This window comes from Oncorhynchus mykiss, chromosome 16 (assembly GCF_013265735.2).
Source record: "Oncorhynchus mykiss isolate Arlee chromosome 16, USDA_OmykA_1.1, whole genome shotgun sequence".
NCBI classification, from domain to species: domain Eukaryota; kingdom Metazoa; phylum Chordata; class Actinopteri; order Salmoniformes; family Salmonidae; genus Oncorhynchus; species Oncorhynchus mykiss.
In genome coordinates, this window is record NC_048580.1 from 23633718 (window position 1) to 23661689 (window position 27972).

General features: G+C 42.9%; 40 non-coding genes across 40 annotated transcripts; 17 read left to right on the forward strand and 23 right to left on the reverse strand.

Annotated features, from left to right (window-relative positions):
* Nucleotides 1-6: 6 nt before the first annotated feature.
* On the forward strand, nucleotides 7-78 carry trnaw-cca. Its single transcript has one exon. It is a non-coding gene; the product is annotated as a tRNA-Trp (tRNA).
* An 877-nt stretch (nucleotides 79-955) lies between these two features.
* On the reverse strand, nucleotides 956-1028 carry trnak-uuu. The gene has a single exon. It is a non-coding gene; the product is annotated as a tRNA-Lys (tRNA).
* A 166-nt stretch (nucleotides 1029-1194) lies between these two features.
* Nucleotides 1195-1266, forward strand: trnaw-cca. The gene has a single exon. It is a non-coding gene; the product is annotated as a tRNA-Trp (tRNA).
* Nucleotides 1267-2142: 876 nt separating this feature from the next.
* Nucleotides 2143-2215, reverse strand: trnaq-uug. Its single transcript has one exon. It is a non-coding gene; the product is annotated as a tRNA-Gln (tRNA).
* Nucleotides 2216-2381: 166 nt separating this feature from the next.
* On the forward strand, nucleotides 2382-2453 carry trnar-ccu. The gene has a single exon. It is a non-coding gene; the product is annotated as a tRNA-Arg (tRNA).
* An 877-nt stretch (nucleotides 2454-3330) lies between these two features.
* Nucleotides 3331-3403, reverse strand: trnak-uuu. The gene has a single exon. It is a non-coding gene; the product is annotated as a tRNA-Lys (tRNA).
* Nucleotides 3404-3569: 166 nt separating this feature from the next.
* On the forward strand, nucleotides 3570-3641 carry trnar-ccu. Its single transcript has one exon. It is a non-coding gene; the product is annotated as a tRNA-Arg (tRNA).
* Nucleotides 3642-4519: 878 nt separating this feature from the next.
* On the reverse strand, nucleotides 4520-4592 carry trnak-uuu. The gene has a single exon. It is a non-coding gene; the product is annotated as a tRNA-Lys (tRNA).
* A 166-nt stretch (nucleotides 4593-4758) lies between these two features.
* trnaw-cca lies at nucleotides 4759-4830 on the forward strand. The gene has a single exon. It is a non-coding gene; the product is annotated as a tRNA-Trp (tRNA).
* An 880-nt stretch (nucleotides 4831-5710) lies between these two features.
* trnak-uuu lies at nucleotides 5711-5783 on the reverse strand. Its single transcript has one exon. It is a non-coding gene; the product is annotated as a tRNA-Lys (tRNA).
* Nucleotides 5784-5949: 166 nt separating this feature from the next.
* On the forward strand, nucleotides 5950-6021 carry trnaw-cca. The gene has a single exon. It is a non-coding gene; the product is annotated as a tRNA-Trp (tRNA).
* An 882-nt stretch (nucleotides 6022-6903) lies between these two features.
* Nucleotides 6904-6977, reverse strand: trnak-uuu. The gene has a single exon. It is a non-coding gene; the product is annotated as a tRNA-Lys (tRNA).
* Nucleotides 6978-7143: 166 nt separating this feature from the next.
* On the forward strand, nucleotides 7144-7215 carry trnaw-cca. The gene has a single exon. It is a non-coding gene; the product is annotated as a tRNA-Trp (tRNA).
* Nucleotides 7216-8095: 880 nt separating this feature from the next.
* Nucleotides 8096-8168, reverse strand: trnak-uuu. Its single transcript has one exon. It is a non-coding gene; the product is annotated as a tRNA-Lys (tRNA).
* Nucleotides 8169-8334: 166 nt separating this feature from the next.
* trnaw-cca lies at nucleotides 8335-8406 on the forward strand. The gene has a single exon. It is a non-coding gene; the product is annotated as a tRNA-Trp (tRNA).
* An 862-nt stretch (nucleotides 8407-9268) lies between these two features.
* Nucleotides 9269-9341, reverse strand: trnak-uuu. Its single transcript has one exon. It is a non-coding gene; the product is annotated as a tRNA-Lys (tRNA).
* A 979-nt stretch (nucleotides 9342-10320) lies between these two features.
* trnak-uuu lies at nucleotides 10321-10393 on the reverse strand. Its single transcript has one exon. It is a non-coding gene; the product is annotated as a tRNA-Lys (tRNA).
* Nucleotides 10394-11819: 1426 nt separating this feature from the next.
* On the reverse strand, nucleotides 11820-11892 carry trnak-uuu. Its single transcript has one exon. It is a non-coding gene; the product is annotated as a tRNA-Lys (tRNA).
* Nucleotides 11893-12849: 957 nt separating this feature from the next.
* trnak-uuu lies at nucleotides 12850-12922 on the reverse strand. The gene has a single exon. It is a non-coding gene; the product is annotated as a tRNA-Lys (tRNA).
* A 978-nt stretch (nucleotides 12923-13900) lies between these two features.
* On the reverse strand, nucleotides 13901-13973 carry trnak-uuu. The gene has a single exon. It is a non-coding gene; the product is annotated as a tRNA-Lys (tRNA).
* Nucleotides 13974-14427: 454 nt separating this feature from the next.
* trnak-uuu lies at nucleotides 14428-14500 on the reverse strand. The gene has a single exon. It is a non-coding gene; the product is annotated as a tRNA-Lys (tRNA).
* Nucleotides 14501-14704: 204 nt separating this feature from the next.
* On the forward strand, nucleotides 14705-14776 carry trnaw-cca. Its single transcript has one exon. It is a non-coding gene; the product is annotated as a tRNA-Trp (tRNA).
* Nucleotides 14777-15500: 724 nt separating this feature from the next.
* Nucleotides 15501-15573, reverse strand: trnak-uuu. Its single transcript has one exon. It is a non-coding gene; the product is annotated as a tRNA-Lys (tRNA).
* A 593-nt stretch (nucleotides 15574-16166) lies between these two features.
* On the forward strand, nucleotides 16167-16238 carry trnaw-cca. Its single transcript has one exon. It is a non-coding gene; the product is annotated as a tRNA-Trp (tRNA).
* Nucleotides 16239-16962: 724 nt separating this feature from the next.
* On the reverse strand, nucleotides 16963-17035 carry trnak-uuu. Its single transcript has one exon. It is a non-coding gene; the product is annotated as a tRNA-Lys (tRNA).
* A 493-nt stretch (nucleotides 17036-17528) lies between these two features.
* On the reverse strand, nucleotides 17529-17601 carry trnak-uuu. Its single transcript has one exon. It is a non-coding gene; the product is annotated as a tRNA-Lys (tRNA).
* A 204-nt stretch (nucleotides 17602-17805) lies between these two features.
* trnaw-cca lies at nucleotides 17806-17877 on the forward strand. Its single transcript has one exon. It is a non-coding gene; the product is annotated as a tRNA-Trp (tRNA).
* Nucleotides 17878-18655: 778 nt separating this feature from the next.
* trnaw-cca lies at nucleotides 18656-18727 on the forward strand. Its single transcript has one exon. It is a non-coding gene; the product is annotated as a tRNA-Trp (tRNA).
* Nucleotides 18728-19455: 728 nt separating this feature from the next.
* On the reverse strand, nucleotides 19456-19528 carry trnak-uuu. Its single transcript has one exon. It is a non-coding gene; the product is annotated as a tRNA-Lys (tRNA).
* A 493-nt stretch (nucleotides 19529-20021) lies between these two features.
* trnak-uuu lies at nucleotides 20022-20094 on the reverse strand. The gene has a single exon. It is a non-coding gene; the product is annotated as a tRNA-Lys (tRNA).
* Nucleotides 20095-20298: 204 nt separating this feature from the next.
* On the forward strand, nucleotides 20299-20370 carry trnaw-cca. Its single transcript has one exon. It is a non-coding gene; the product is annotated as a tRNA-Trp (tRNA).
* Nucleotides 20371-21148: 778 nt separating this feature from the next.
* Nucleotides 21149-21220, forward strand: trnaw-cca. Its single transcript has one exon. It is a non-coding gene; the product is annotated as a tRNA-Trp (tRNA).
* A 728-nt stretch (nucleotides 21221-21948) lies between these two features.
* On the reverse strand, nucleotides 21949-22021 carry trnak-uuu. Its single transcript has one exon. It is a non-coding gene; the product is annotated as a tRNA-Lys (tRNA).
* A 493-nt stretch (nucleotides 22022-22514) lies between these two features.
* trnak-uuu lies at nucleotides 22515-22587 on the reverse strand. The gene has a single exon. It is a non-coding gene; the product is annotated as a tRNA-Lys (tRNA).
* A 204-nt stretch (nucleotides 22588-22791) lies between these two features.
* trnaw-cca lies at nucleotides 22792-22863 on the forward strand. Its single transcript has one exon. It is a non-coding gene; the product is annotated as a tRNA-Trp (tRNA).
* Nucleotides 22864-23641: 778 nt separating this feature from the next.
* trnaw-cca lies at nucleotides 23642-23713 on the forward strand. Its single transcript has one exon. It is a non-coding gene; the product is annotated as a tRNA-Trp (tRNA).
* A 728-nt stretch (nucleotides 23714-24441) lies between these two features.
* Nucleotides 24442-24514, reverse strand: trnak-uuu. The gene has a single exon. It is a non-coding gene; the product is annotated as a tRNA-Lys (tRNA).
* Nucleotides 24515-25007: 493 nt separating this feature from the next.
* Nucleotides 25008-25080, reverse strand: trnak-uuu. Its single transcript has one exon. It is a non-coding gene; the product is annotated as a tRNA-Lys (tRNA).
* Nucleotides 25081-25284: 204 nt separating this feature from the next.
* trnaw-cca lies at nucleotides 25285-25356 on the forward strand. Its single transcript has one exon. It is a non-coding gene; the product is annotated as a tRNA-Trp (tRNA).
* A 1574-nt stretch (nucleotides 25357-26930) lies between these two features.
* Nucleotides 26931-27003, reverse strand: trnak-uuu. Its single transcript has one exon. It is a non-coding gene; the product is annotated as a tRNA-Lys (tRNA).
* Nucleotides 27004-27972: the final 969 nt, after the last annotated feature.

The window sequence follows — 27972 nt, forward strand, 5'->3', positions numbered from 1 at the left end:
GTACAAGACCTCGTGCCGCAAAGGTAGCGTGTCTGACTCCAGATCAGAAGGTTGCGTGTTCAAATCACGTCGTGGTCAGGGATTTTATGTGTGCAACTCTGCCTTCTTTACACAGCGAAGTCAATGAATCAGCACAAGAACCAATGTGGCTTTACAGAAACCACCAAACCAATGCTGCTTAAGATCACAATTGTCTCTCACAGAAGCATGGCACACTGCAAATTCCTAAATAAGATGATGCTGTGTGATTGACAGACTTAAATCAGTCTTCGAACAGGGAGTTGAACTTCTTTTGGCTTGGAGGCAGTATTTTGGCATATGGATGAGAAGCGTGCCCTGTTACTCAGGCCCAGAAGCTCGGATATGCATATAATTGGTAGATGTGGATATAAAACACTCTAAAGTTTCCAAAACTGTTAAAATCCTGTCTGTGAGTATAACAGAACTGATACGGCAGGCGAAAACCTGAGGAAAATCATTCCAGGAAGTGCGATTTTATTTTGATGTGGGTAGTTTTCAATTGAATGCTTATTGAGTTTCTAATGGGTTCGGACCCAGATTGCAGTTCCTATGGCTTCCACTAGATGTCAACAGTCTTTAGACATTGTTTCAGGCTTCTTTTCTGAAAAATTACGAAGAACGAGACCTTTCTGTCAGTCCTTAGGAAGCATGCAGTGCTGGTTTGGGAGCGTGACCGTTGTTTTTCCTTTCTATTGAATACGCTATTGTCCGGTTGAAATATTATCAATTATTAAGACAATAGACAACCTGAGGATTCATTTTAACATCATTTGACATGTTTCTACAAACTTTATCGGTACTATGAGGATGTCTTCAGACTAAGCTGTTTTGGCTCTGTGAGTGTTTTGTCCTCAGGTCGAACATGTCATGGAAAGTCAAGGAAAATGCAAGTTCAGAAAGACAGCGTAGTGAAGAAAGGTGAACATTAAAGGATTGCCCGAACAGGGACTTGAACCCTGGACCCTCAGATTAAAAGTCTGATGCTCTACCGACTGAGCTATCCGGGCTCTGCTTTTGCTTATTTTCATACACCTAACCCGCCGGGCAGTGGCACGTGCTGACGAGGGGGCATTGTCAGATGGTACATTTCCCCAGAGAACCAGGTCTTCATTCCAAATGATACAGTCAACGAAATCTGAACTAGGCATCCCCTCCAAAAAACACATTGTACAAGACCTTGTGCCGCAAAGGTAGCGTGTCTGACTCCAAATCAGAAGGTTGCGTGTTCAAATCACGTCGTGGTCAGGGATTTTATGTGTGCAACTCTGCCTTCTTTACACAGCGAAGTCAATGAATCAGCACAAGAACCAATGTGGCTTTACAGAAACCACCAAACCAATGCTGCTTAAGATCACAATTGTCTCTCACAGAAGCATGGCACACTGCAAATTCCTAAATAAGATGATGCTGTGTGATTGACAGACTTAAATCAGTCTTCGAACAGGGAGTTGAACTTCTTTTGGCTTGGAGGCAGTATTTCGGCATGTGGATGAGAAGCGTGCCCTGTTACTCAGGCCCAGAAGCTCGGATATGCATATAATTGGTAGATGTGGATATAAAACACTCTAAAGTTTCCAAAACTGTTAAAATCCTGTCTGTGAGTATAACAGAACTGATACGGCAGGCGAAAACCCGAGGAAAATCATTCCAGGAAGTGCGATTTTTTTTGATGTGGGTAGTTTTCAATTGAATGCTTATTGAGTTTCTAATGGGTTCGACCCCAGATTGCAGTTCCTATGGCTTCCACTAGATGTCAACAGTCTTTAGACATTGTTTCAGGCTTCTTTTCTGAAAAATTACGAAGAACGAGACCTTTCTGTCAGTCCTTAGGAAGCATGCAGTGCTGGTTTGGGAGCGTGACCGTTGTTTTTCCTTTCTATTGAATACGCTATTGTCCGGTTGAAATATTATCAATTATTAAGACAATAGACAACCTGAGGATTCATTTTAACATCATTTGACATGTTTCTACAAACTTTATCGGTACTATGAGGATGTCTTCAGACTAAGCTGTTTTGGCTCTGTGAGTGTTTTGTCCTCAGGTCGAACATGTCATGGAAAGTCAAGGAAAATGCAAGTTCAGAAAGACAGCGTAGTGAAGAAAGGTGAACATTAAAGGATCGCCCGAACAGGGACTTGAACCCTGGACCCTCAGATTCAAAGTCTGATGCTCTACCGACTGAGCTATCCGGGCTCTGCTTTTGCTTATTTTCATACACCTAACCCGCCGGGCAGAGGCACGTGCTGACGAGGGGGCATTGTCAGATGGTACATTTCCCCAGAGAACCAGGTCTTCATTCCAAATGATACAGTCAACGAAATCTGAACTAGGCATCCCCTCCAAAAAACACATTGTACAAGACCTCGTGCCGCAAAGGTAGCGTGTCTGACTCCTGATCAGAAGGTTGCGTGTTCAAATCACGTCGTGGTCAGGGATTTTATGTGTGCAACTCTGCCTTCTTTACACAGCGAAGTCAATGAATCAGCACAAGAACCAATGTGGCTTTACAGAAACCACCAAACCAATGCTGCTTAAGATCACAATTGTCTCTCACAGAAGCATGGCACACTGCAAATTCCTAAATAAGATGATGCTGTGTGATTGACAGACTTAAATCAGTCTTCGAACAGGGAGTTGAACTTCTTTTGGCTTGGAGGCAGTATTTTGGCATATGGATGAGAAGCGTGCCCTGTTACTCAGGCCCAGAAGCTCGGATATGCATATAATTGGTAGATGTGGATATAAAACACTCTAAAGTTTCCAAAACTGTTAAAATCCTGTCTGTGAGTATAACAGAACTGATACGGCAGGCGAAAACCTGAGGAAAATCATTCCAGGAAGTGCGATTTTATTTTGATGTGGGTAGTTTTCAATTGAATGCTTATTGAGTTTCTAATGGGTTCGGACCCAGATTGCAGTTCCTATGGCTTCCACTAGATGTCAACAGTCTTTAGACATTGTTTCAGGCTTCTTTTCTGAAAAATTACGAAGAACGAGACCTTTCTGTCAGTCCTTAGGAAGCATGCAGTGCTGGTTTGGGAGCGTGACCGTTGTTTTTCCTTTCTATTGAATACGCTATTGTCCGGTTGAAATATTATCAATTATTAAGACAATAGACACCCTGAGGATTCATTTTAACATCATTTGACATGTTTCTACAAACTTTATCGGTACTATGAGGATGTCTTCAGACTAAGCTGTTTTGGCTCTGTGAGTGTTTTGTCCTCAGGTCGAACATGTCATGGAAAGTCAAGGAAAATGCAAGTTCAGAAAGACAGCGTAGTGAAGAAAGGTGAACATTAAAGGATCGCCCGAAAAGGGACTTGAACCCTGGACCCTCAGAATAAAAGTCTGATGCTCTACCGACTGAGATATCCGGGCTCTGCTTTTGCTTATTTTCATACACCTAACCCGCCGGGCAGAGGCACGTGCTGACGAGGGGGCATTGTCAGATGGTACATTTCCCCAGAGAACCAGGTCTTCATTCCAAATGATACAGTCAACGAAATCTGAACTAGGCATCCCCTCCAAAAAACACATTGTACAAGACCTCGTGCCGCAAAGGTAGCGTGTCTGACTCCTGATCAGAAGGTTGCGTGTTCAAATCACGTCGTGGTCAGGGATTTTATGTGTGCAACTCTGCCTTCTTTACACAGCGAAGTCAATGAATCAGCACAATAACCAATGTGGCTTTACAGAAACCACCAAACCAATGCTGCTTAAGATCACAATTGTCTCTCACAGAAGCATGGCACACTGCAAATTCCTAAATAAGATGATGCTGTGTGATTGACAGACTTAAATCAGTCTTCGAACAGGGAGTTGAACTTCTTTTGGCTTGGAGGCAGTATTTTGGCATATGGATGAGAAGCGTGCCCTGTTACTCAGGCCCAGAAGCTCGGATATGCATATAATTGGTAGATGTGGATATAAAACACTCTAAAGTTTCCAAAACTGTTAAAATCCTGTCTGTGAGTATAACAGAACTGATACGGCAGGCGAAAACCTGAGGAAAATCATTCCAGGAAGTGCGATTTTTATTTTGATGTGGGTAGTTTTCAATTGAATGCTTATTGAGTTTCTAATGGGTTCGGACCCAGATTGCAGTTCCTATGGCTTCCACTAGATGTCAACAGTCTTTAGACATTGTTTCAGGCTTCTTTTCTGAAAAATTACGAAGAACGAGACCTTTCTGTCAGTCCTTAGGAAGCATGCAGTGCTGGTTTGGGAGCGTGACCGTTGTTTTTCCTTTCTATTGAATACGCTATTGTCCGGTTGAAATATTATCAATTATTAAGACAATAGACACCCTGAGGATTCATTTTAACATCATTTGACATGTTTCTACAAACTTTATCGGTACTATGAGGATGTCTTCAGACTAAGCTGTTTTGGCTCTGTGAGTGTTTTGTCCTCAGGTCGAACATGTCATGGAAAGTCAAGGAAAATGCAAGTTCAGAAAGACAGCGTAGTGAAGAAAGGTGAACATTAAAGGATCGCCCGAAAAGGGACTTGAACCCTGGACCCTCAGAATAAAAGTCTGATGCTCTACCGACTGAGATATCCGGGCTCTGCTTTTGCTTATTTTCATACACCTAACCCGCCGGGCAGAGGCACGTGCTGACGAGGGGGCATTGTCAGATGGTACATTTCCCCAGAGAACCAGGTCTTCATTCCAAATGATACAGTCAACGAAATCTGAACTAGGCATCCCCTCCAAAAAACACATTGTACAAGACCTCGTGCCGCAAAGGTAGCGTGTCTGACTCCAGATCAGAAGGTTGTGTGTTCAAATCACGTCGTGGTCAGGGATTTTATGTGTGCAACTCTGCCTTCTTTACACAGCGAAGTCAATGAATCAGCACAAGAACCAATGTGGCTTTACAGAAACCACCAAACCAATGCTGCTTAAGATCACAATTGTCTCTCACAGAAGCATGGCACGCTGCAAATTCCTAAATAAGATGATGCTGTGTGATTGACAGACTTAAATCAGTCTTCGAACAGGGAGTTGAACTTCTTTTGGCTTGGAGGCAGTATTTCGGCAATATGGATGAGAAGCGTGCCCTGTTACTCAGGCCCAGAAGCTCGGATATGCATATAATTGGTAGATGTGGATATAAAACACTCTAAAGTTTCCAAAACTGTTAAAATCCTGTCTGTGAGTATAACAGAACTGATACGGCAGGCGAAAACCTGAGGAAAATCATTCCAGGAAGTGCGATTTTTTGTTTTGATGTGGGTAGTTTTCAATTGAATGCTTATTGAGTTTCTAATGGGTTCGGACCCAGATTGCAGTTCCTATGGCTTCCACTAGATGTCAACAGTCTTTAGACATTGTTTCAGGCTTCTTTTCTGAAAAATTACGAAGAACGAGACCTTTCTGTCAGTCCTTAGGAAGCATGCAGTGCTGATTTGGGAGCGTGACCGTTGTTTTTCCTTTCTATTGAATACGCTATTGTCCGGTTGAAATATTATCAATTATTAAGACAATAGACAACCTGAGGATTCATTTTAACATCATTTGACATGTTTCTACAAACTTTATCGGTACTATGAGGATGTCTTCAGACTAAGCTGTTTTGGCTCTGTGAGTGTTTTGTCCTCAGGTCGAACATGTCATGGAAAGTCAAGGAAAATGCAAGTTCAGAAAGACAGCGTAGTGAAGAAAGGTGAACATTAAAGGATCGCCCGAAAAGGGACTTGAACCCTGGACCCTCAGAATAAAAGTCTGATGCTCTACCGACTGAGCTATCCGGGCTCTGCTTTTGCTTATTTTCATACACCTAACCCGCCGGGCAGAGGCACGTGCTGACGAGGGGGCATTGTCAGATGGTACATTTCCCTAGAGAACCAGATCTTCATTCCAAATGATACAGTCAACGAAATCTGAACTAGGCATCCCCTCCAAAAAACACATTGTACAAGACCTCGTGCCGCAAAGGTAGCGTGTCTGACTCCAGATCAGAAGGTTGCGTGTTCAAATCACGTCGTGGTCAGGGATTTTATGTGTGCAACTCTGCCTTCTTTACACAGCGAAGTCAATGATTCAGCACAAGAACCAATGTGGCTTTAGAGAAACCACCAAACCAATGCTGCTTAAGATCACAATTGTCTCTCACAGAAGCATGGCACACTGCAAATTCCTAAATAAGATGATGCTGTGTGATTGACAGACTTAAATCAGTCTTCGAACAGGGAGTTGAACTTCTTTTGGCTTGGAGGCAGTATTTCGGGAAATATGGATGAGAAGCGTGCCCTGTTACTCAGGCCCAGAAGCTCGGATATGCATATAATTGGTAGATGTGGATATAAAACACTCTAAAGTTTCCAAAACTGTTAAAATCCTGTCTGTGAGTATAACAGAACTGATACGGCAGGCGAAAACCTGAGGAAAATCATTCCAGGAAGTGCGAATTTTTTGTTTTGATGTGGGTAGTTTTCAATTGAATGCTTATTGAGTTTCTAATGGGTTCGGACCCAGATTGCAGTTCCTATGGCTTCCACTAGATGTCAACAGTCTTTAGACATTGTTTCAGGCTTCTTTTCTGAAAAATTACGAAGAACGAGACCTTTCTGTCAGTCCTTAGGAAGCATGCAGTGCTGGTTTGGGAGCGTGACCGTTGTTTTTCCTTTCTATTGAATACGCTATTGTCCGGTTGAAATATTATCAATTATTAAGACAATAGACAACCTGAGGATTCATTTTAACATCATTTGACATGTTTCTACAAACTTTATCGGTACTATGAGGATGTCTTCAGACTAAGCTGTTTTGGCTCTGTGAGTGTTTTGTCCTCAGGTCGAACATGTCATGGAAAGTCAAGGAAAATGCAAGTTCAGAAAGACAGCGTAGTGAAGAAAGGTGAACATTAAAGGATCGCCCGAACAGGGACTTGAACCCTGGACCCTCAGAATTAAAAGTCTGACGCTCTACCGACTGAGCTATCCGGGCTCTGCTTTTGCTTATTTTCATACACCTAACCCGCCGGGCAGAGGCACGTGCTGACGAGGGGGCATTGTCAGATGGTACATTTCCCCAGAGAACCAGGTCTTCATTCCAAATGATACAGTCAACGAAATCTGAACTAGGCATCCCCTCCAAAAAACACATTGTACAAGACCTCGTGCCGCAAAGGTAGCGTGTCTGACTCCAGATCAGAAGGTTGTGTGTTCAAATCACGTCGTGGTCAGGGATTTTATGTGTGCAACTCTGCCTTCTTTACACAGCGAAGTCAATGAATCAGCAAAAGAACCAATGTGGCTTTACAGAAACCACCAAACCAATGCTGCTTAAGATCACAATTGTCTCTCACAGAAGCATGGCACGCTGCAAATTCCTAAATAAGATGATGCTGTGTGATTGACAGACTTAAATCAGTCTTCGAACAGGGAGTTGAACTTCTTTTGGCTTGGAGGCAGTATTTCGGGAAATATGGATGAGAAGCGTGCCCTGTTACTCAGGCCCAGAAGCTCGGATATGCATATAATTGGTAGATGTGGATATAAAACACTCTAAAGTTTCCAAAACTGTTAAAATCCTGTCTGTGAGTATAACAGAACTGATACGGCAGGCGAAAACCCGAGGAAAATCATTCCAGGAAGTGCGATTTTTTTTTTGATGTGGGTAGTTTTCAATTGAATGCTTATTGAGTTTCTAATGGGTTCGACCCCAGATTGCAGTTCCTATGGCTTCCACTAGATGTCAACAGTCTTTAGACATTGTTTCAGGCTTCTTTTCTGAAAAATTACGAAGAACGAGACCTTTCTGTCAGTGCTTAGGAAGCATGCAGTGCTGGTTTGGGAACGTGACCGTTGTTTTTCCTTTCTATTGAATATGCTATTGTCCGGTTGAAATATTATCAATTATTAAGACAATAGACAACCTGAGGATTGATTTTAACATCGTTTGACATGTTTCTACAAACTTTATCGGTACTATGAGGATGTCTTCAGACTAAGCTGTTTTGGCTCTGTGAGTGTTTTGTCCTCAGGTCGAACATGTCATGGAAAGTCAAGGAAAATGCAAGTTCAGAAAGACAGCGTAGTGAAGAAAGGTGAACTTTAAAGGATCGCCCGAACAGGGACTTGAACCCTGGACCCTCAGATTAAAAGTCTGACACTCTACCGACTGAGCTATCCGGGCTCTGCTTTTGCTTATTTTCATACACCTAACCCGCCGGGCAGAGGCACGTGCTGACGAGGGGGCATTGTCAGATGGTACATTTCCCCAGAGAACCAGGTCTTCATTCCAAATGATACAGTCAACGAAATCTGAACTAGGCATCCCCTCCAAAAAACACATTGTACAAGACCTCGTGCCGCAAAGGTAGCGTGTCTGACTCCAGATCAGAAGGTTGCGTGTTCAAATCACGTCGTGGTCAGGGATTTTATGTGTGCAACTCTGCCTTCTTTACACAGCGAAGTCAATGAATCAGCACAAGAACCAATGTGGCTTTACAGAAACCACCAAACCAATGCTGCTTAAGATCACAATTGTCTCTCACAGAAGCATGGCACACTGCAAATTCCTAAATAAGATGATGCTGTGTGATTGACAGACTTAAATCAGTCTTCGAACAGGGAGTTGAAATTCTTTTGGCTTGGAGGCAGTATTTTGGCATGTGGATGAGAAGCGTGCCCTGTTACTCAGGCCCAGAAGCTCGGATATGCATATAATTGGTAGATGTGGATATAAAACACTCTAAAGTTTCCAAAACTGTTAAAATCCTGTCTGTGAGTATAACAGAACTGATACGGCAGGCGAAAACCTGAGGAAAATCATTCCAGGAAGTGCGATTTTATTTTGATGTGGGTAGTTTTCAATTGAATGCTTATTGAGTTTCTAATGAGTTCGGACCCAGATTGCAGTTCCTATGGCTTCCACTAGATGTCAACAGTCTTTAGACATTGTTTCAGGCTTCTTTTCTGAAAAATTACGAAGAACGAGACCTTTCTGTCAGTGCTTAGGAAGCATGCAGTGCTGGTTTGGGAACGTGACCGTTGTTTTTCCTTTCTATTGAATATGCTATTGTCCGGTTGAAATATTATCAATTATTAAGACAATAGACAACCTGAGGATTCATTTTAACATCGTTTGACATGTTTCTACAAACTTTATCGGTACTATGAGGATGTCTTCAGACTAAGCTGTTTTGGCTCTGTGAGTGTTTTGTCCTCAGGTCGAACATGTCATGGAAAGTCAAGGAAAATGCAAGTTCAGAAAGACAGCGTAGTGAAGAAAGGTGCCCGAACAGGGACTTGAACCCTGGACCCTCAGAATAAAAGTCTGATGCTCTACCGATTGAGCTATCCGGGCTCTGCTTTTGCTTACTTTCATACACCTAACCCGCCGGGCAGAGGCACGTGCTGACGAGGGGGCATTGTCAGATGGTACATTTCCCCAGAGAACCAGGTCTTCATTCCAAATGATACAGTCAACGAAATCTGAACTAGGCATCCCCTCCAAAAAACACATTGTACAAGACCTCGTGGCGCAAAGGTAGCGCGTCTGACTCCAGATCAGTAGGTTGTGTATTCAAATCATATCGTGGTCAGGAATTTAATGTTTGCAAATTCTGCCTTCTTTACACAGCGAAGTCAATGAATCAGCACAAGAACCAATGTGGCATTACTGAAACCACCAAACCAATACTGCTTAAGATCACAATTGTCTCTCACAGAAGCATGGCACACTGCAAATTCCTAAATAAGATGATGCTGTGTGATTGACAGACTTAAATCAGTCTTCGAACAGGGAGTTGAACTTCTTTTGGCTTGGAGGCAGTATTTCGGGAAATATGGATGAGAAGCGTGCCCTGTTACTCAGGCCCAGACGCTCGGATATGCATATAATTGGTAGATATGGATATAAAACACTCTAAAGTTTCCAAAACTGTTAAAATCCTGTCTGTGAGTATAACAGAACTGATACGGCAGGCGAAAACCTGAGGAAAATCATTCCAGGAAGTGCGATTTTTTTTTTGATGTGGGTAGTTTTCAATTGAATGCTTATTGAGTTTCTAATGGGTTCGGACCCAGATTGCAGTTCCTATGGCTTCCACTAGATGTCAACAGTCTTTAGACATTGTTTCAGGCTTCTTTTCTGAAAAATTACGAAGAACGAGACCTTTCTGTCAATGTTTCTACAAACTTTATCGGTACTATGAGGATGTCTTCAGACTAAGCTGTTTTGGCTCTGTGAGTGTTTTGTCCTCAGGTCGAACATGTCATGGAAAGTCAAGGAAAATGCAAGTTCAGAAAGACAGCGTAGCGAAGAAAGGTGAACATTAAAGCATCGCCCGAACAGGGACTTGAACCCTGGACCCTCAGATTAAAAGTCTGATGCTCTACCGACTGAGCTATCCAGGCTCTGATTTTGCTTATTTTCATACACCTAACCCTCCGGGCTCTGCTTTTGCTTATTTTCATACACCTAACCTGCCGGGCAGAGGCACGTTCTGACGAGGGGGCATTGTCAGATGGTACATTTCCCCAGAGAACCAGGTTTTCATTCCAAATGATACAGTCAACTAAATCTGAACTAGGCATCATGCATGAAGCATGCAGTGCTGGTTTGCGAGCGTGACCGAGTGCGCACCCTTCGTTGTTTTTCCTTTCTATTGAATACGCTATTGTCCGGTTGAAATATTATCAATTATTAAGACAATAGACAACCTGAGGATTCATTTTGACATTGTTTGACATGTTTCTACAAACTTTATCGGTATAGTGAGGATGTCTTCAGACTAAGCTGTTTTGGCTCTGTGAGTGTTTTGTCCTCAGGTCGAACATGTCATGGAAAGTCAAGGAAAATGCAATTTTTCTTATGCTTATTTTCATACACCTAACCTGCCGGGCAGAGGCACGTTCTGACGAGGGGGCATTGTCAGATGGTACATTTCCCCAGAGAACCAGGTTTTCATTCCAAATGATACAGTCAACTAAATCTGAACTAGGCATCCCCTCCAAAAAACATTGTACAAAACCTCGTGGCTCCAAAGGTAGCGCGTCTGACTCCAGATCAGAAGGTTGCGTGTTCAAATCGCGTCGTGGTCAGGGATTTTATGTGTGCAATCTCTGCCTTCTTTACACAGCGAAGTCAATGAATCAGCACAAGAACCAATGTGGCTTTTCAGAAACCACCAAACCAATGCTGCTTAAGATTACAATTGTCTCTCACAGAAGCATGGCACACTGCAAATTCCTAAATAAGATGATGCTGTGTGATTGACAGACTTAAATCAGTCTTCGAACAGGGAGTTGAACTAATTTTTGGCTTGGGGGCAGTATTTCGGCATATGGATGAGAAGCGTGCCCTGTTACTCAGGCCCAGAAGCTCGGATATGCATATAATTGGTAGATGTGGATATAAAACACTCTAAAGTTTCCAAAACTGTTAAAATCCTGTCTGTGAGTATAACATAACTAATACGGCAGGCGAAAACCTGAGGAAAATCATTCCAGGAAGTGCGATTTGTTTTTGATGTGGGTAGTTTTCAATTGAATGCTTATTGAGTTTCTAATGGGTTCGGACCCAGATTGCAGTTCCTATGGCTTCCACTAGATGTCAACAGTCTTTAGACATTGTTTCAGGCTTCTTTTCTGAAAAATTACGAAGAACGAGACCTTTCTGTCAATGTTTCTACAAACTTTATCGGTACTATGAGGATGTCTTCAGACTAAGCTGTTTTGGCTCTGTGAGTGTTTTGTCCTCAGGTCGAACATGTCATGGAAAGTCAAGGAAAATGCAAGTTCAGAAAGACAGCGTAGCGAAGAAAGGTGAACATTAAAGCATCGCCCGAACAGGGACTTGAAACCTGGACCCTCAGATTAAAAGTCTGATGCTCTACCGACTGAGCTATCCGGGCTCTGCTTTTGCTTATTTTCATACACCTAACCCGCCGGGCAGAGTCACGTGCTGACGAGGGGGCATTGTCAGATGGTACATTTCCCCAGAGAACCAGGTCTTCATTCCAAATGATACAGTCAACGAAATCTGAACTAGGCATCCCCTCCAAAAACCACATTGTACAAGACCTCGTGGCGCAAAGGTAGCGTGTCTGACTCCAGATCAGAAGGTTGCGTGTTCAAATCGCGTCGTGTTCAGGGATTTTATGTGTGCAATCTCTGCCTTCTTTACACAGTGAAGTCAATGAATCAGCACCAAGAACCAATGTGGCTTTTCAGAAACCACAAATTACAATTGTCTCTCACAGAAGCATGGCACACTGCAAATTCCTAAATAAGATGATGCTGTGTGATTGACAGACTTAAATCAGTCTTCGAAAAGGGAGTTGAACTAATTTTTGGCTTGGGGGCAGTATTTCGGCATATGGATGAGAAGCGTGCCCTGTTACTCAGGCCCAGAAGCTCGGATATGCATATAATAGATGTGGATATAAAACACTCTAAAGTTTCCAAAACTGTTAAAATCCTGTCTGTGAGTATAACATAACTAATACGGCAGGCGAAAACCTGAGGAAAATCATTCCAGGAAGTGCGATTTGTTTTTGATGTGGGTAGTTTTCAATTGAATGCTTATTGAGTTTCTAATGGGTTCGGACCCAGATTGCAGTTCCTATGGCTTCCACTAGATGTCAACAGTCTTTAGACATTGTTTCAGGCTTCTTTTCTGAAAAATTACGAAGAACGAGACCTTTCTGTCAATGTTTCTACAAACTTTATCGGTACTATGAGGATGTCTTCAGACTAAGCTGTTTTGGCTCTGTGAGTGTTTTGTCCTCAGGTCGAACATGTCATGGAAAGTCAAGGAAAATGCAAGTTCAGAAAGACAGCGTAGTGAAGAAAGGTGAACATTAAAGCATCACCCGAACAGGGACTTGAACCCTGGACCCTCAGATTAAAAGTCTGATGCTCTACCGACTGAGCTATCCGGGCTCTGCTTTTGCTTATTTTCATACACCTAACCCGCCGGGCAGAGTCACGTGCTGACGAGGGGGCATTGTCAGATGGTACATTTCCCCAGAGAACCAGGTCTTCATTCCAAATGATACAGTCAACAAAATCTGAACTAGGCATCCCCTCCAAAAACCACATTGTACAAGACCTCGTGGCGCAAAGGTAGTGTGTCTGACTCCAGATCAGAAGCTTGCGTGTTCAAATCACGTCGTGGTCAGGGATTTTATGTGTGCAACTCTGCCTTCTTTACACAGCAAAGTCAATGAATCAGCACAAGAACCAATGTGGCTTTACAGAAACCACCAAACCAATGCTGCTTAAGATCACAATTGTCTCTCACAGAAGCATGGCACACTGCAAATTCCTAAAAAGATGATGCTGTGTGATTGACAGACTTAAATCAGTCTTCGAACATGGAGTTGAACTTCTTTTGGCTTGGAGGCAGTATTTCGGCATATGGATGAGAAGCGTGCACAGAAGCGTACTCAGGCCCAGAAGCTCGGATATGCATATAATTGGTAGATGTGGATATAAAACACTCTAGAGTTTCCAAAACTGTTAAAATCCTGTCTGTGAGTATAACAGAACTGATACAGCAGGCGAAAACCTGAGGAAAATCATTCCAGGAAGTGCGATTTGTTTTTGATGTGGGTAGTTTTCAATTGAATGCTCATTGAGTTTCTAATGGGTTCGGACCCAGATTGCAGTTCCTATGGCTTCCACTATATGTCAACAGTCTTTAGACATTGTTTCAGGCTTCTTTTCTGAAAAATTACGAAGAACGAGACCTTTCTGTCAATGTTTCTACAAACTTTATCGGTACTATGAGGATGTCTTCAGACTAAGCTGTTTTGGCTCTGTGAGTGTTTTGTCCTCAGGTCGAACATGTCATGGAAAGTCAAGGAAAATGCAAGTTCAGAAAGACAGCGTAGCGAAGAAAGGTGAACATTAAAGCATCGCCCGAACAGGGACTTGAACCCTGGACCCTCAGATTAAAAGTCTGATGCTCTACCGACTGAGCTATCCGGGCTCTGATTTTGCTTATTTTCATACACCTAACCTGCCGGGCAGAGGCACGTTCTGACGAGGGGGCATTGTCAGATGGTACATTTCCCCAGAGAACCAGGTTTTCATTCCAAATGATACAGTCAACTAAATCTGAACTAGGCATCATGCAGGAAGCATGCAGTGCTGGTTTGCGAGCGTGACCGAGTGCGCACCCTTCGTTGTTTTTCCTTTCTATTGAATACGCTATTGTCCGGTTGAAATATTATCAATTATTAAGACAATAGACAACCTGAGGATTCATTTTGACATTGTTTGACATGTTTCTACAAACTTTATCGGTACTATGAGGATGTCTTCAGACTAAGCTGTTTTGGCTCTGTGAGTGTTTTGTCCTCAGGTCGAACATGTCATGGAAAGTCAAGGAAAATGCAAGTTCAGAAAGACAGCGTAGTGAAGAAAGGTGAACATTAAAGCATCGCCCGAACAGGGACTTGAACCCTGGACCCTCAGATTAAAAGTCTGATGCTCTACCGACTGAGCTATCCGGGCTCTGATTTTGCTTATTTTCATACACCTAACCCTCCGGGCTCTGCTTTTGCTTATTTTCATACACCTAACCTGCCGGGCAGAGGCACGTTCTGACGAGGGGGCATTGTCAGATGGTACATTTCCCCAGAGAACCAGGTTTTCATTCCAAATGATACAGTCAACTAAATCTGAACTAGGCATCCCCTCCAAAAAAACATTGTACAAGACCTCGTGGCGCAAAGGTAGCGCGTCTGACTCCAGATCAGAAGGTTGCGTGTTCAAATCGCGTCGTGGTCAGGGATTTTATGTGTGCAATCTCTGCCTTCTTTACACAGCGAAGTCAATGAATCAGCACAATTCAGAAACCACCAAACCAATGCTGCTTAAAATTACAATTGTCTCTCACAGAAGCATGGCACACTGCAAATTCCTAAATAAGATGATGCTGTGTGATTGACAGACTTAAATCAGTCTTCGAACAGGGAGTTGAACTAATTTTTGGCTTGGGGGCAGTATTTCGGCATATGGATGAGAAGCGTGCCCTGTTACTCAGGCCCAGAAGCTCGGATATGCATATAATTGGTAGATGTGGATATAAAACACTCTAAAGTTTCCAAAACTGTTAAAATCCTGTCTGTGAGTATAACATAACTAATACGGCAGGCGAAAACCTGAGGAAAATCATTCCAGGAAGTGCGATTTGTTTTTGATGTGGGTAGTTTTCAATTGAATGCTTATTGAGTTTCTAATGGGTTCGGACCCAGATTGCAGTTCCTATGGCTTCCACTAGATGTCAACAGTCTTTAGACATTGTTTCAGGCTTCTTTTCTGAAAAATTACGAAGAACGAGACCTTTCTGTCAATGTTTCTACAAACTTTATCGGTACTATGAGGATGTCTTCAGACTAAGCTGTTTTGGCTCTGTGAGTGTTTTGTCCTCAGGTCGAACATGTCATGGAAAGTCAAGGAAAATGCAAGTTCAGAAAGACAGCGTAGCGAAGAAAGGTGAACATTAAAGCATCACCCGAACAGGGACTTGAACCCTGGACCCTCAGATTAAAAGTCTGATGCTCTACCGACTGAGCTATCCGGGCTCTGCTTTTGCTTATTTTCATACACCTAACCCTCCGGGCTCTGCTTTTGCTTATTTTCATACACCTAACCTGCCGGGCATGGCAGGTACATGGTACATTTCCCCAGAGAACCAGGTTTTCATTCCAACTGATACAGTCAACTAAATCTGAACTAGGCATCATGCAGGAAGCATGCAGTGCTGGTTTGCGAGCGTGACCGAGTGCGCACCCTTCGTTGTTTTTCCTTTCTATTGAATACGCTATTGTCCGGTTGAAATATTATCAATTATTAAGACAATAGACAACCTGAGGATTCATTTTGACATTGTTTGACATGTTTCTACAAACTTTATCGGTACTATGAGGATGTCTTCAGACTAAGCTGTTTTGGCTCTGTGAGTGTTTTGTCCTCAGGTCGAACATGTCATGGAAAGTCAAGGAAAATGCAATTTTTCTTATGCTTATTTTCATACACCTAACCTGCCGGGCAGAGGCACGTTCTGACGAGGGGGCATTGTCAGATGGTACATTTCCCCAGAGAACCAGGTTTTCATTCCAAATGATACAGTCAACTAAATCTGAACTAGGCATCCCCTCCAAAAAACATTGTACAAGACCTCGTGGCGCAAAGGTAGCGCGTCTGACTCCAGATCAGAAGGTTGCGTGTTCAAATCGCGTCGTTGTCAGGGATTTTATGTGTGCAATCTCTGCCTTCTTTACACAGCGAAGTCAATGAATCAGCACAATTCAGAAACCACCAAACCAATGCTGCTTAAAATTACAATTGTCTCTCACAGAAGCATGGCACACTGCAAATTCCTAAATAAGATGATGCTGTGTGATTGACAGACTTAAATCAGTCTTCGAACAGGGAGTTGAACTAATTTTTGGCTTGGGGGCAGTATTTCGGCATATGGATGAGAAGCGTGCCCTGTTACTCAGGCCCAGAAGCTCGGATATGCATATAATTGGTAGATGTGGATATAAAACACTCTAAAGTTTCCAAAACTGTTAAAATCCTGTCTGTGAGTATAACATAACTAATACGGCAGGCGAAAACCTGAGGAAAATCATTCCAGGAAGTGCGATTTGTTTTTGATGTGGGTAGTTTTCAATTGAATGCTTATTGAGTTTCTAATGGGTTCGGACCCAGATTGCAGTTCCTATGGCTTCCACTAGATGTCAACAGTCTTTAGACATTGTTTCAGGCTTCTTTTCTGAAAAATTACGAAGAACGAGACCTTTCTGTCAATGTTTCTACAAACTTTATCGGTACTATGAGGATGTCTTCAGACTAAGCTGTTTTGGCTCTGTGAGTGTTTTGTCCTCAGGTCGAACATGTCATGGAAAGTCAAGGAAAATGCAAGTTCAGAAAGACAGCGTAGCGAAGAAAGGTGAACATTAAAGCATCGCCCAAACAGGGACTTGAACCCTGGACCCTCAGATTAAAAGTCTGATGCTCTACCGACTGAGCTATCCGGGCTCTGATTTTGCTTATTTTCATACACCTAACCCTCCGGGCTCTGCTTTTGCTTATTTTCATACACCTAACCTGCCGGGCAGAGGCACGTTCTGACGAGGGGGCATTGTCAGATGGTACATTTCCCCAGAGAACCAGGTTTTCATTCCAAATGATACAGTCAACTAAATCTGAACTAGGCATCATGCAGGAAGCATGCAGTGCTGGTTTGCGAGCGTGACCGAGTGCGCACCCTTCGTTGTTTTTCCTTTCTATTGAATACGCTATTGTCCGGTTGAAATATTATCAATTATTAAGACAATAGACTACCTGAGGATTCATTTTGACATTGTTTGACATGTTTCTACAAACTTTATCGGTACTATGAGGATGTCTTCAGACTAAGCTGTTTTGGCTCTGTGAGTGTTTTGTCCTCAGGTCGAACATGTCATGGAAAGTCAAGGAAAATGCAAGTTCAGAAAGACAGCTTAGTGAAGAAAGGTGAACATTAAAGCATCGCCCGAACAGGGACTTGAACCCTGGACCCTCAGATTAAAAGTCTGATGCTCTACCGACTGAGCTATCCGGGCTCTGATTTTGCTTATTTTCATACACCTAACCCTCCGGGCTCTGCTTTTGCTTATTTTCATACACCTAACCTGCCGGGCAGAGGCACGTTCTGACGAGGGGGCATTGTCAGATGGTACATTTCCCCAGAGAACCAGGTTTTCATTCCAAATGATACAGTCAACTAAATCTGAACTAGGCATCCCCTCCAAAAAAACATTGTACAAGACCTCGTGGCGCAAAGGTAGCGCGTCTGACTCCAGATCAGAAGGTTGCGTGTTCAAATCGCGTCGTGGTCAGGGATTTTATGTGTGCAATCTCTGCCTTCTTTACACAGCGAAGTCAATGAATCAGCACAAGAACCAATGTGGCTTTTCAGAAACCACCGCTTAAAATTACAATTGTCTCTCACAGAAGCATGGCACACTGCAAATTCCTAAATAAGATGATGCTCTGTGATTGACAGACTTAAATCAGTCTTCGAACAGGGAGTTGAACTAATTTTGGGCTTGGGGGCAGTATTTCGGCATATGGATGAGAAGCGTGCCCTGTTACTCAGGCCCAGAAGCTCGGATATGCATATAATTGGTAGATGTGGATATAAAACACTCTAAAGTTTCCAAAACTGTTAAAATCCTGTCTGTGAGTATAACATAACTAATACGGCAGGCGAAAACCTGAGGAAAATCATTCCAGGAAGTGCGATTTGTTTTTGATGTGGGTAGTTTTCAATTGAATGCTTATTGAGTTTCTAATGGGTTCGGACCCAGATTGCAGTTCCTATGGCTTCCACTAGATGTCAACAGTCTTTAGACATTGTTTCAGGCTTCTTTTCTGAAAAATTACGAAGAACGAGACCTTTCTGTCAATGTTTCTACAAACTTTATCGGTACTATGAGGATGTCTTCAGACTAAGCTGTTTTGGCTCTGTGAGTGTTTTGTCCTCAGGTCGAACATGTCATGGAAAGTCAAGGAAAATGCAAGTTCAGAAAGACAGCGTAGCGAAGAAAGGTGAACATTAAAGCATCGCCCGAACAGGGACTTGAACCCTGGACCCTCCAAAAAAACATTGTACAAGACCTCGTGGCGCAAAGGTAGCGCGTCTGACTCCAGATCAGAAGGTTGCGTGTTCAAATCGCGTCGTGGTCAGGGATTTTATGTGTGCAATCTCTGCCTTCTTTACACAGCGAAGTCAATGAATCAGCACAAGAACCAATGTGGCTTTTCAGAAACCACCGCTTAAAATTACAATTGTCTCTCACAGAAGCATGGCACACTGCAAATTCCTAAATAAGATGATGCTGTGTGATTGACAGACTTAAATCAGTCTTCGAACAGGGAGTTGAACTAATTTTGGGCTTGGGGGCAGTATTTCGGCATATGGATGAGAAGCGTGCCCTGTTACTCAGGCCCAGAAGCTCGGATATGCATATAATTGGTAGATGTGGATATAAAACACTCTAAAGTTTCCAAAACTGTTAAAATCCTGTCTGTGAGTATAACATAACTAATACGGCAGGCGAAAACCTGAGGAAAATCATTCCAGGAAGTGCGATTTGTTTTTGATGTGGGTAGTTTTCAATTGAATGCTTATTGAGTTTCTAATGGGTTCGGACCCAGATTGCAGTTCCTATGGCTTCCACTAGATGTCAACAGTCTTTAGACATTGTTTCAGGCTTCTTTTCTGAAAAATTACGAAGAACGAGACCTTTCTGTCAATGTTTCTACAAACTTTATCGGTACTATGAGGATGTCTTCAGACTAAGCTGTTTTGGCTCTGTGAGTGTTTTGTCCTCAGGTCGAACATGTCATGGAAAGTCAAGGAAAATGCAAGTTCAGAAAGACAGCGTAGCGAAGAAAGGTGAACATTAAAGCATCGCCCAAACAGGGACTTGAACCCTGGACCCTCAGATTAAAAGTCTGATGCTCTACCGACTGAGCTATCCGGGCTCTGATTTTGCTTATTTTCATACACCTAACCCTCCGGGCTCTGCTTTTGCTTATTTTCATACACCTAACCTGCCGGGCAGAGGCACGTTCTGACGAGGGGGCATTGTCAGATGGTACATTTCCCCAGAGAACCAGGTTTTCATTCCAAATGATACAGTCAACTAAATCTGAACTAGGCATCATGCAGGAAGCATGCAGTGCTGGTTTGCGAGCGTGACCGAGTGCGCACCCTTCGTTGTTTTTCCTTTCTATTGAATACGCTATTGTCCGGTTGAAATATTATCAATTATTAAGACAATAGACTACCTGAGGATTCATTTTGACATTGTTTGACATGTTTCTACAAACTTTATCGGTACTATGAGGATGTCTTCAGACTAAGCTGTTTTGGCTCTGTGAGTGTTTTGTCCTCAGGTCGAACATGTCATGGAAAGTCAAGGAAAATGCAAGTTCAGAAAGACAGCGTAGTGAAGAAAGGTGAACATTAAAGCATCGCCCGAACAGGGACTTGAACCCTGGACCCTCAGATTAAAAGTCTGATGCTCTACCGACTGAGCTATCCGGGCTCTGATTTTGCTTATTTTCATACACCTAACCCTCCGGGCTCTGCTTTTGCTTATTTTCATACACCTAACCTGCCGGGCAGAGGCACGTTCTGACGAGGGGGCATTGTCAGATGGTACATTTCCCCAGAGAACCAGGTTTTCATTCCAAATGATACAGTCAACTAAATCTGAACTAGGCATCCCCTCCAAAAAAACATTGTACAAGACCTCGTGGCGCAAAGGTAGCGCGTCTGACTCCAGATCAGAAGGTTGCGTGTTCAAATCGCGTCGTGGTCAGGGATTTTATGTGTGCAATCTCTGCCTTCTTTACACAGCGAAGTCAATGAATCAGCACAAGAACCAATGTGGCTTTTCAGAAACCACCGCTTAAAATTACAATTGTCTCTCACAGAAGCATGGCACACTGCAAATTCCTAAATAAGATGATGCTGTGTGATTGACAGACTTAAATCAGTCTTCGAACAGGGAGTTGAACTAATTTTGGGCTTGGGGGCAGTATTTCGGCATATGGATGAGAAGCGTGCCCTGTTACTCAGGCCCAGAAGCTCGGATATGCATATAATTGGTAGATGTGGATATAAAACACTCTAAAGTTTCCAAAACTGTTAAAATCCTGTCTGTGAGTATAACATAACTAATACGGCAGGCGAAAACCTGAGGAAAATCATTCCAGGAAGTGCGATTTGTTTTTGATGTGGGTAGTTTTCAATTGAATGCTTATTGAGTTTCTAATGGGTTCGGACCCAGATTGCAGTTCCTATGGCTTCCACTAGATGTCAACAGTCTTTAGACATTGTTTCAGGCTTCTTTTCTGAAAAATTACGAAGAACGAGACCTTTCTGTCAATGTTTCTACAAACTTTATCGGTACTATGAGGATGTCTTCAGACTAAGCTGTTTTGGCTCTGTGAGTGTTTTGTCCTCAGGTCGAACATGTCATGGAAAGTCAAGGAAAATGCAAGTTCAGAAAGACAGCGTAGCGAAGAAAGGTGAACATTAAAGCATCGCCCGAACAGGGACTTGAACCCTGGACCCTCCAAAAAAACATTGTACAAGACCTCGTGGCGCAAAGGTAGCGCGTCTGACTCCAGATCAGAAGGTTGTGTGTTCAAATCGCGTCGTGGTCAGGGATTTTATGTGTGCAATCTCTGCCTTCTTTACACAGCGAAGTCAATGAATCAGCACAAGAACCAATGTGGCTTTTCAGAAACCACCGCTTAAAATTACAATTGTCTCTCACAGAAGCATGGCACACTGCAAATTCCTAAATAAGATGATGCTGTGTGATTGACAGACTTAAATCAGTCTTCGAACAGGGAGTTGAACTAATTTTGGGCTTGGGGGCAGTATTTCGGCATATGGATGAGAAGCGTGCCCTGTTACTCAGGCCCAGAAGCTCGGATATGCATATAATTGGTAGATGTGGATATAAAACACTCTAAAGTTTCCAAAACTGTTAAAATCCTGTCTGTGAGTATAACATAACTAATACGGCAGGCGAAAACCTGAGGAAAATCATTCCAGGAAGTGCGATTTGTTTTTGATGTGGGTAGTTTTCAATTGAATGCTTATTGAGTTTCTAATGGGTTCGGACCCAGATTGCAGTTCCTATGGCTTCCACTAGATGTCAACAGTCTTTAGACATTGTTTCAGGCTTCTTTTCTGAAAAATTACGAAGAACGAGACCTTTCTGTCAATGTTTCTACAAACTTTATCGGTACTATGAGGATGTCTTCAGACTAAGCTGTTTTGGCTCTGTGAGTGTTTTGTCCTCAGGTCGAACATGTCATGGAAAGTCAAGGAAAATGCAAGTTCAGAAAGACAGCGTAGCGAAGAAAGGTGAACATTAAAGCATCGCCCAAACAGGGACTTGAACCCTGGACCCTCAGATTAAAAGTCTGATGCTCTACCGACTGAGCTATCCGGGCTCTGATTTTGCTTATTTTCATACACCTAACCCTCCGGGCTCTGCTTTTGCTTATTTTCATACACCTAACCTGCCGGGCAGAGGCACGTTCTGACGAGGGGGCATTGTCAGATGGTACATTTCCCCAGAGAACCAGGTTTTCATTCCAAATGATACAGTCAACTAAATCTGAACTAGGCATCATGCAGGAAGCATGCAGTGCTGGTTTGCGAGCGTGACCGAGTGCGCACCCTTCGTTGTTTTTCCTTTCTATTGAATACGCTATTGTCCGGTTGAAATATTATCAATTATTAAGACAATAGACTACCTGAGGATTCATTTTGACATTGTTTGACATGTTTCTACAAACTTTATCGGTACTATGAGGATGTCTTCAGACTAAGCTGTTTTGGCTCTGTGAGTGTTTTGTCCTCAGGTCGAACATGTCATGGAAAGTCAAGGAAAATGCAAGTTCAGAAAGACAGCGTAGTGAAGAAAGGTGAACATTAAAGCATCGCCCGAACAGGGACTTGAACCCTGGACCCTCAGATTAAAAGTCTGATGCTCTACCGACTGAGCTATCCGGGCTCTGATTTTGCTTATTTTCATACACCTAACCCTCCGGGCTCTGCTTTTGCTTATTTTCATACACCTAACCTGCCGGGCAGAGGCACGTTCTGACGAGGGGGCATTGTCAGATGGTACATTTCCCCAGAGAACCAGGTTTTCATTCCAAATGATACAGTCAACTAAATCTGAACTAGGCATCCCCTCCAAAAAAACATTGTACAAGACCTCGTGGCGCAAAGGTAGCGCGTCTGACTCCAGATCAGAAGGTTGCGTGTTCAAATCGCGTCGTGGTCAGGGATTTTATGTGTGCAATCTCTGCCTTCTTTACACAGCGAAGTCAATGAATCAGCACAAGAACCAATGTGGCTTTTCAGAAACCACCGCTTAAAATTACAATTGTCTCTCACAGAAGCATGGCACACTGCAAATTCCTAAATAAGATGATGCTGTGTGATTGACAGACTTAAATCAGTCTTCGAACAGGGAGTTGAACTAATTTTGGGCTTGGGGGCAGTATTTCGGCATATGGATGAGAAGCGTGCCCTGTTACTCAGGCCCAGAAGCTCGGATATGCATATAATTGGTAGATGTGGATATAAAACACTCTAAAGTTTCCAAAACTGTTAAAATCCTGTCTGTGAGTATAACATAACTAATACGGCAGGCGAAAACCTGAGGAAAATCATTCCAGGAAGTGCGATTTGTTTTTGATGTGGGTAGTTTTCAATTGAATGCTTATTGAGTTTCTAATGGGTTCGGACCCAGATTGCAGTTCCTATGGCTTCCACTAGATGTCAACAGTCTTTAGACATTGTTTCAGGCTTCTTTTCTGAAAAATTACGAAGAACGAGACCTTTCTGTCAATGTTTCTACAAACTTTATCGGTACTATGAGGATGTCTTCAGACTAAGCTGTTTTGGCTCTGTGAGTGTTTTGTCCTCAGGTCGAACATGTCATGGAAAGTCAAGGAAAATGCAAGTTCAGAAAGACAGCGTAGCGAAGAAAGGTGAACATTAAAGCATCGCCCGAACAGGGACTTGAACCCTGGACCCTCCAAAAAAACATTGTACAAGACCTCGTGGCGCAAAGGTAGCGCGTCTGACTCCAGATCAGAAGGTTGCGTGTTCAAATCGCGTCGTGGTCAGGGATTTTATGTGTGCAATCTCTGCCTTCTTTACACAGCGAAGTCAATGAATCAGCACAAGAACCAATGTGGCTTTTCAGAAACCACCGCTTAAAATTACAATTGTCTCTCACAGAAGCATGGCACACTGCAAATTCCTAAATAAGATGATGCTGTGTGATTGACAGACTTAAATCAGTCTTCGAACAGGGAGTTGAACTAATTTTGGGCTTGGGGGCAGTATTTCGGCATATGGATGAGAAGCGTGCCCTGTTACTCAGGCCCAGAAGCTCGGATATGCATATAATTGGTAGATGTGGATATAAAACACTCTAAAGTTTCCAAAACTGTTAAAATCCTGTCTGTGAGTATAACATAACTAATACGGCAGGCGAAAACCTGAGGAAAATCATTCCAGGAAGTGCGATTTGTTTTTGATGTGGGTAGTTTTCAATTGAATGCTTATTGAGTTTCTAATGGGTTCGGACCCAGATTGCAGTTCCTATGGCTTCCACTAGATGTCAACAATCTTTAGACATTGTTTCAGGCTTCTTTTCTGAAAAATTACGAAGAACGAGACCTTTCTGTCAATGTTTCTACAAACTTTATCGGTACTATGAGGATGTCTTCAGACTAAGCTGTTTTGGCTCTGTGAGTGTTTTGTCCTCAGGTCGAACATGTCATGGAAAGTCAAGGAAAATGCAAGTTCAGAAAGACAGCGTAGCGAAGAAAGGTGAACATTAAAGCATCGCCCAAACAGGGACTTGAACCCTGGACCCTCAGATTAAAAGTCTGATGCTCTACCGACTGAGCTATCCGGGCTCTGATTTTGCTTATTTTCATACACCTAACCCTCCGGGCTCTGCTTTTGCTTATTTTCATACACCTAACCTGCCGGGCAGAGGCACGTTCTGACGAGGGGGCATTGTCAGATGGTACATTTCCCCAGAGAACCAGGTTTTCATTCCAAATGATACAGTCAACTAAATCTGAACTAGGCATCATGCAGGAAGCATGCAGTGCTGGTTTGCGAGCGTGACCGAGTGCGCACCCTTCGTTGTTTTTCCTTTCTATTGAATACGCTATTGTCCGGTTGAAATATTATCAATTATTAAGACAATAGACTACCTGAGGATTCATTTTGACATTGTTTGACATGTTTCTACAAACTTTATCGGTACTATGAGGATGTCTTCAGACTAAGCTGTTTTGGCTCTGTGAGTGTTTTGTCCTCAGGTCGAACATGTCATGGAAAGTCAAGGAAAATGCAAGTTCAGAAAGACAGCGTAGTGAAGAAAGGTGAACATTAAAGCATCGCCCGAACAGGGACTTGAACCCTGGACCCTCAGATTAAAAGTCTGATGCTCTACCGACTGAGCTATCCGGGCTCTGATTTTGCTTATTTTCATACACCTAACCTTCCGGGCTCTGCTTTTGCTTATTTTCATACACCTAACCTGCCGGGCAGAGGCACGTTCTGACGAGGGGGCATTGTCAGATGGTACATTTCCCCAGAGAACCAGGTTTTCATTCCAAATGATACAGTCAACTAAATCTGAACTAGGCATCCCCTCCAAAAAAACATTGTACAAGACCTCGTGGCGCAAAGGTAGCGCGTCTGACTCCAGATCAGAAGGTTGCGTGTTCAAATCGCGTCGTGGTCAGGGATTTTATGTGTGCAATCTCTGCCTTCTTTACACAGCGAAGTCAATGAATCAGCACAATTCAGAAACCACCAAACCAATGCTGCTTAAAATTACAATTGTCTCTCACAGAAGCATGGCACACTGCAAATTCCTAAATAAGATGATGCTGTGTGATTGACAGACTTAAATCAGTCTTCGAACAGGGAGTTGAACTAATTTTGGGCTTGGGGGCAGTATTTCGGCATATGGATGAGAAGCGTGCCCTGTTACTCAGGCCCAGAAGCTCGGATATGCATATAATTGGTAGATGTGGATATAAAACACTCTAAAGTTTCCAAAACTGTTAAAATCCTGTCTGTGAGTATAACATAACTAATACGGCAGGCGAAAACCTGAGGAAAATCATTCCAGGAAGTGCGATTTGTTTTTGATGTGGGTAGTTTTCAATTGAATGCTTATTGAGTTTCTAATGGGTTCGGACCCAGATTGCAGTTCCTATGGCTTCCACTAGATGTCAACAGTCTTTAGACATTGTTTCAGGCTTCTTTTCTGAAAAATTACAAAGAACGAGACCTTTCTGTCAATGTTTCTACAAACTTTATCGGTACTATGAGGATGTCTTCAGACTAAGCTGTTTTGGCTCTGTGAGTGTTTTGTCCTCAGGTCGAACATGTCATGGAAAGTCAAGGAAAATGCAAGTTCAGAAAGACAGCGTAGCGAAGAAAGGTGAACATTAAAGCATCGCCCGAACAGGGACTTGAACCCTGGACCCTCCAAAAAAACATTGTACAAGACCTCGTGGCGCAAAGGTAGGGCGTCTGACTCCAGATCAGAAGGTTGCGTGTTCAAATCGCGTCGTGGTCAGGGATTTTATGTGTGCAATCTCTGCCTTCTTTACACAGCGAAGTCAATGAATCAGCACAAGAACCAATGTGGCTTTTCAGAAACCACCGCTTAAAATTACAATTGTCTCTCACAGAAGCATGGCACACTGCAAATTCCTAAATAAGATGATGCTGTGTGATTGACAGACTTAAATCAGTCTTCGAACAGGGAGTTGAACTAATTTTGGGCTTGGGGGCAGTATTTCGGCATATGGATGAGAAGCGTGCCCTGTTACTCAGGCCCAGAAGCTCGGATATGCATATAATTGGTAGATGTGGATATAAAACACTCTAAAGTTTCCAAAACTGTTAAAATCCTGTCTGTGAGTATAACATAACTAATACGGCAGGCGAAAACCTGAGGAAAATCATTCCAGGAAGTGCGATTTGTTTTTGATGTGGGTAGTTTTCAATTGAATGCTTATTGAGTTTCTAATGGGTTCGGACCCAGATTGCAGTTCCTATGGCTTCCACTAGATGTCAACAGTCTTTAGACATTGTTTCAGGCTTCTTTTCTGAAAAATTACGAAGAACGAGACCTTTCTGTCAATGTTTCTACAAACTTTATCGGTACTATGAGGATGTCTTCAGACTAAGCTGTTTTGGCTCTGTGAGTGTTTTGTCCTCAGGTCGAACATGTCATGGAAAGTCAAGGAAAATGCAAGTTCAGAAAGACAGCGTAGCGAAGAAAGGTGAACATTAAAGCATCGCCCGAACAGGGACTTGAACCCTGGACCCTCAGATTAAAAGTCTGATGCTCTACCGACTGAGATATCCGGGCTCTGATTTTGCTTATTTTCATACACCTAACCCTCCGGGCTCTGCTTTTGCTTATTTTCATACACCTAACCTGCCGGGCAGAGGCACGTTCTGACGAGGGGGCATTGTCAGATGGTACATTTCCCCAGAGAGCCAGGTTTTCATTCCAAATGATACAGTCAACTAAATCTGAACTAGGCATCATGCAGGAAGCATGCAGGAAGCATGCAGTGCTGGTTTGCGAGCGTGACCGAGTGCGCACCCTTCGTTGTTTTTCCTTTCTATTGAATACGCTATTGTCCGGTTGAAATATTATCAATTATTAAGACAATAGACAACCTGAGGATTCATTTTGACATTGTTTGACATGTTTCTACAAACTTTATCGGTCAACTAAATCTGAACTAGGCATCCCCTCAAAAAAACATTGTACAAGACCTCGTGGCGCAAAGGTAGAGCGTCTGACTCCAGATCAGAAGGTTGCGTGTTCAAATCGCGTCGTGGTCAGGGATTTTTTGTGTGCAATCTCTGCCTTCTTTACACAGCGAAGTCAATGAATCAGCACAAGAACCAATGTGGCTTTTCAGAAACCACCAAACCAATGCTGCTTAAAATTACAATTGTCTCTCACAGAAGCATGGCACACTGCAAATTCCTAAATAAGATGATGCTGTGTGATTGACAGACTTAAATCAGTCTTCGAACAGGGAGTTGAACTAATTTTGGGCTTGGGGGCAGTATTTCGGCATATGGATGAGAAGCGTGCCCTGTTACTCAGGCCCAGAAGCTCGGGTATGCATATAATTGGTAGATGTGGATATAAAACACTCTAAAGTTTCCAAAACTGTTAAAATCCTGTCTGTGAGTATAACATAACTAATACGGCAGGCGAAAACCTGAGGAAAATCATTCCAGGAAGTGCGATTTGTTTTTGATGTGGGTAGTTTTCAATTGAATGCTTATTGAGTTTCTAATGGGTTCGGACCCAGAT